Source organism: Juglans regia, chromosome 11 (assembly GCF_001411555.2).
Source record: "Juglans regia cultivar Chandler chromosome 11, Walnut 2.0, whole genome shotgun sequence".
Lineage (NCBI taxonomy): Eukaryota > Viridiplantae > Streptophyta > Magnoliopsida > Fagales > Juglandaceae > Juglans > Juglans regia.
The window spans coordinates 7928210-7934361 of record NC_049911.1 but is presented as its reverse complement, the minus strand read 5'-3'; positions in this window follow the sequence as shown (position 1 = coordinate 7934361).

Sequence of the window (6152 nt, the reverse complement as noted above, 5' to 3'; positions counted from 1 at the left end):
AGTGAAATATGCTCAAGGCCTTAATTTAGCTCTCAAACTTTTAGGGTCCTCCTTGTTTGGTAGAGGAACAAATGCATGGAAAGGTGCTTGGGATAAATTGAAAGCAAATCCTAATAAAGGAATTTTAGATATACTTCAGGTAGGCTTTGATGGATTGGAGGATTCGCAAAAGAAACTGTTTTTAGATATTGCTTCTTTTTCAATGGAGAGGTCTTAGATAACATTTTAATTGATATATTAGAAAGTTTTGGTTGCTACCCATACCTCAATATTGATATTCTCATGGAGAAATGTCTTATAATCATCTCATCTAAGAGGTTGAGGATGCATGATTTGCTACAAAAAAATGGGTCAAGAAATAACTTATGATGAATCCCCTGAAGAGCCTGGCCGATGTAGTAGATTGTGGCATTATAAGGATGTCCTTCACGTGTTGAAGAATAATACTGTGAGTGGATTAATCCAGATATAAATGTATAGTGTATTTTCATTCTAATTCTTAAGTTTTTTTGCAAATATTTCTCGCACAATTCTATTGTTCTTGGTTTTTAGGGAAATGACGGGATTGAACGCAGAGTGCTAAACTTACCTAACCAAAATGAGGAACGATTTAGTGTTAGAGCCTTCTCAAAGATGAAGAAATTGAGAATTCTTAAAATCCACAACACAAGTTTGGTCAACATGAGTTTTTGTAATCTTTGTGATGAGTTATTGAATGTGCATTGGCACAACGACCCTTTAAGATTCATGCCAACGCATGGGTTACGGGTGCTAGAATGATTTGAATATCCTTCAAAATCCTTGTCAAACAGTTTTCAAGCAGACAATCTTATTGAACTTAGATTTCCAAGCTGTCACATCAAGCAACTGTGGAAGGGAATTAGTGTAAGGTGTTTTCTTCTTGTTCTTGTTTCTACTACTGGTACTAAGCTCGTTAATGCTTTTTTTGTTTTTTTGTTCAATATTTATTGTTTTATAACAGAGTTTTGGGAGTTTGAAACGCTTTGATCTTAGCGGGTCTGTAAACTTGTTGGAGACTCCAGACTTCACTAGAGTCCCAAGTCTTGAGACACTAGACCTTGAAGGTTGTACAAGTTTATCTAAGGTCGACAAATCTATTGGTGTTCTCAAAAGGCTTAGACGATTGAATCTACATGCTTGCAAACACCTTAAAAGCTTTTCGAATGAGATTAGCTTGGAGTCTCTTGAACATTTTTATCTTTCTGATTGTTCAAGATTTGAGAAGTTTTCAGACATTGTGGGAAACATGACTTCATTGCAGCTACTTTATTTGGATGGTACTGCCATAAAGGAACTACCCCCATCATTTAAGAGTTTATGCAACCTTTCGATATTGTCTTTACATAACTGCAAAATGCTCTCAATTTTTTCGAGCGTTATTTGTAGTTTGTCATCTCTTAAAATTCTGGATGTATCTGATTGCCTAGCACTTGGTGGAATTCAAGAAATGAAGGGTGCTGGTGCCAGAGTTTTGCTCAAATGCTCGCTCTACGCAAGAAATGTTTATGACCAATGATGACTCTATTGGGGCCTTCTATATTAGTTATGATGACAGAGTCTGGTACATTAAAAACTTGTATCATGAAGAAAGTAATTTGCAAACAAAAGGCTATGACGTATTGAGCCTTTTTCTCTTCATAAGATGTTTTGTGGAAGTGGTTATTTAATATGTATATATATATATATACATACATATACTCAAATTAACATCTTTCTGTTTTTTGTTTTTACTTCACAAGCTGGAAAATAATTGTTTTATTCCCAAAGTAACGTGTGCATCTTCCTTGGGAGCTAAAATTCCAGAGTGGTTCAACATGAGAAGTTCTGGTTCTCATCTAACACTTCAAATCCATCAAAACTTAGATAATAATAGTAAGTGGGACAGACATGTTTATTTTACTATTTATGAAGTTGATGAGGTAAAGAATTCAAATCCAAGGATTTTCAAGGGCAATCATCCTAATGAAGGCCAGTTCGTTGAGTTTGTTTATTATTTTGAGACTGATGAAGGTCCTCTAAAAGAACTCTTAGTCCTTTGTGCCCCCAAAGATCACCCTTCTGTAAAGCCATATGGATTTGAGGTGTGTCTACTAGCCAAGTGGTGTTTGGAGTAGTCTAATAATTTGGATGGATGGAGCTACATTGGAGCATCAGTTAAAACAAGTAGCTCAAACGTGAAGGTAAAAGAGTGCGGGGCGTGCCTTCTATGTCAACATCCTTATCCGGAAATATTTAATACGTTTAATCCTTATGGTTTAAAATTAGAAATTAGGCGTCATCTTTGTTGTAGTTTGAATTGTACCTATTCGTTTCTATGGTATTGTAAGGAACTAAAATATGTGAGGTGGGTCAGTACTCTAGGCCAAGTTGTGTAAATGGATCCAATTCATGTATATATTGAGGCTTTCATTAATTATTAATGCTAGCTATTGGGCAAGACATTTGACAATGCAAAAGTGTGAGATTTGCAGTGCTTTACCCCAGCTATACATTAATTATGAGATGGAATTCTTCATTCAAGCTGTACAAAAGAGATCAACTAAGCAATTCCAGATTTAATTCAGATAAAATTTCCCTTGGATTAACATCGACCGACCTTAGCAGTGTTCCTTTACATTTTTTCCTCAAATTCCCAATATAAAAATATCGAATGCCCTCCTAAATATGTGTGTGTGTGTGTGTGAGTGTGTAAAATAGTTTATAATATATTTCTAATATTACGTATAGAAGCAAAGATTTAAAATTTTATAAAAATCTACCATATATCATTTACAATTCATTAGGGTTTCTTTTTTTTTTTTTCAACCCTCTATGATATCAATCTATAATCTGTAAAAATGGCTTTTATGCTCCCCAATCACACATCATCACGTCGTGATTTCATTAATTACTTTACCGTAAACTAAATCAGTAAATCCTAAAACATGAGCCCTATACTTTTATAAATCTTAATTTTAGAATAATTCTTCTTATAATTTCACACCACTCACCATATCTCTTTTCTTTACTATTTTTTTTTTTCATAAAAAATATGTGATGTATAGATGATGAGTAGAAAAACTTAATTAGTTTAGTAAAAATAAAATAAAATCTAAAATATGTAAGATATATGGTGTGGGATGATTTTTAGCATCCCTCCTAATTTTAATTTTAAAAGGCTTTGTAGTCACTATTCGGACTGCCACATGGAGAGATTGTCAAATTCTCAAGGCCATTTAGGTGTATTAAAAGAACGGTTATTTTATTTGCAACCGGGGTGGGGATCCATTAGGGAATTGACTGATGTGGCATTATGTCAACCGATATATTATAAAAAAAACAAAACAAAACACAACCAGACAAAAAATAAGAAGACGAAGAAAGGAGAAAAAGAGTCTAAGAGAGTGTCGTCCTGCGTTTTGGGTAGGCAAACCAGGCCTGTCATCGTCATCATTTGGTAGGACCGAATCTATGCTGGTGGTCGTCCTTGTGGGTAGCCGAATCTACATTTGTCGTCTTCTTCATGGGTAGGACCGAATCTGCATCTGTGTTTGTCACCGTGGGTTGAAGCCTAGTTCACCTGAGATTGTGTGCTCTTACGGGTTAGTAGCTTTTTTCTCAGATTATCCATTTATAAAAAGTTTCGTCTTCGTCTATACCCACTAATCGTTTTGATTCATGCTCTGAACGATATTCTAGTTGGGGTTTTGATTTATTTTCCCATATATTTTGGGGGTCCAGGCATATACCCATTTAATGGAGGACTTAATTCTTGTTAGGAGCTTGAGGAAAAAAATGTTGAGCAGAAAAAAAAACATATATGTGCATGTGGTTTTAAGTCATGTGTCTGTGGCATGGCAAATGTGCTAGTTAGATATGTCAGATATTCTTGCCCATTTGTATATCTACTGGGTTAGTGTCACCTCTATATAACATGATCAAATTCTAGTTCAATAAACTTCAATATAATGTGTTATTGGTAGAAGTATGGATTTGTTATAGATGCTTGGAGATTTAATTGATTTGTCTGACATGACTTAGAAGATGTTGCGCTAGGTAGCTGTTATAAATCATTGTTTTGAGGTTCAATTGATTATATTTCCATCTTGGATTTTAAAGTCATAGATTTTAATGTGTGAGTTATACAACATGTATAAAATATTTAATATTATTGAAGAGATTTATATTGATAACAATTAATATTATAAAATCAATGCATGTGTCGACCTCTCAGCATGGGAAAAGGGTAAGAACACTCATCTTCGCTAATGCCTTCTAGCACAACTCCCCCAACCATAGCATATTATATTTTTAAAAAATTTGTTGGAATATATTGAGTTGATATTTATTTTCAAAATACATGAATAATTTATCCAATAAGATGTTAGTACATACCATCAACTTTTTCAAGCTTCACAAATTACATGCACGGTTACTGTGGACCACTTCCTGCATGGTCACTGGTTTTTCTGCCATATCCAGATGGCAAAGAATTCCCAAGCAACATTCAGGTGGTGATGCAACTGTGTTCTTGTATTTTTTTTATAAGTTTGCTTTTTTTGGAAGTTTAATGTAATAGATTTTTTGTTCTTTTTGCAAAATGCACCATGTACCTCCTCTAGAGTTGAAGAAAGCAAAGAAGATAGATCAAATTCACGGGAAACTGAGGATGGAAGTACCGGACACCTCAGTTAGTGCAAATGGATGGTGGTGATATGATTGAGGAGCCAAATTAAGGGATGGACTTTAATTCTTTTGAAGAATTAATGAGTTATTATAAGAAATATGTTAAAAAATACAAGTTTGGAGTGATGAAAAAAAGGAATGAGAAGGGAGAGGATGAGACTGTTAGATATATCACCATTTGTTATGCCTGTGGTGGGAAGGCCCGGAATAGGACGTTGAATCTCGCCAAACCATATCCGACAGGAAGACAGATAGTAAGGCATAGAATAATGCCTTAAAAGTTGAGGGAAAGTTTCAGTTGACAACATTTCGTAATATCCATAATCACGGCCTTAGTCCAAAGAAATCCTGTTTCTTTCAATGTAATAGAGAAGTAAGTGACTCCGTAGAAAAGAGTCCTAGATACAAACAACTTGGCTGACATCCAAATGAATAAGAGTTTCAGATTTCTTGTCGTTGGCATGAGTGCATTCGAGAACCTCCCTTTTTTGAAAAGGATTGTCGTAATTACATCGACAAGTCAATACATCTACAACTTGGGAAAGGGGGTTCTGGAGCTCTTTGAGAGTATTTTTGTAGGATGTAGTACAAAAATAATGGATTTTTTGCATTGATGGATTTAGATGATGATGATGGGAGGTTAAAGAATGTGTTCTGGACAGACCCCATAGTAGGGCAATCTATCAATATTTCGATGATGTGGTCACATTCGATCGGCACTACATACCTGACGAATTGATATGAAATGCCCTTTGTACCATTTGTTGGTGTAAACCACCACGGGTAACCAATTCTGTTGGGAGCAAGATTCATTTCCAGTGATGATATGGAGACCTTTGTGTGGTTATTCAAGACCTAGTTGCAGTGTATGGATGGTATAGCTCTGAAAGCTACTATTATAGATCAAGACAGGGCAATGAAAAATGCAATTACTATTGTCTTTCTAAAAAGCCGACATAGATTTGCTTGTGGCATATACTGAAGAAAGTCGCTGAGAAGTCTGGCTCCCATCGTTCCTACAAAAGTGAGCTGAAAAATCAATTGATGAAATGTGTGTATGACATCTAAAGTGTTGAAGAGTTTGAGAAATGTTAGGATTAATTAATCACCACATACAACTTGCATGAGAATGCCTAGTTACAAAGTTTATACGCTGAGTATGAGCATTGGATACTGGCATTCTTAAAAGAGTTCTTTTGATCTAAAATGAGTACAACCCCAACGGAGCGAGATTGTGAATGCTTTTTTTGACCATTATGTTCATGCGAGGACAAACTTGAAGGATTTTATCGATCAGTTTGACAGCGCATTGAGAATGAAAATCGAGAATGAAACTAGCGCAGACTTCCACTTATTTAGCATCACAATTCAATGCGTATCTAGATCTCCAATTGAAAAGAGATTTCAAGAGTTGTTATATGAAAGCTAAATTTAGGGAAGTCCAAATGCAACTCATGGGTGTGCTC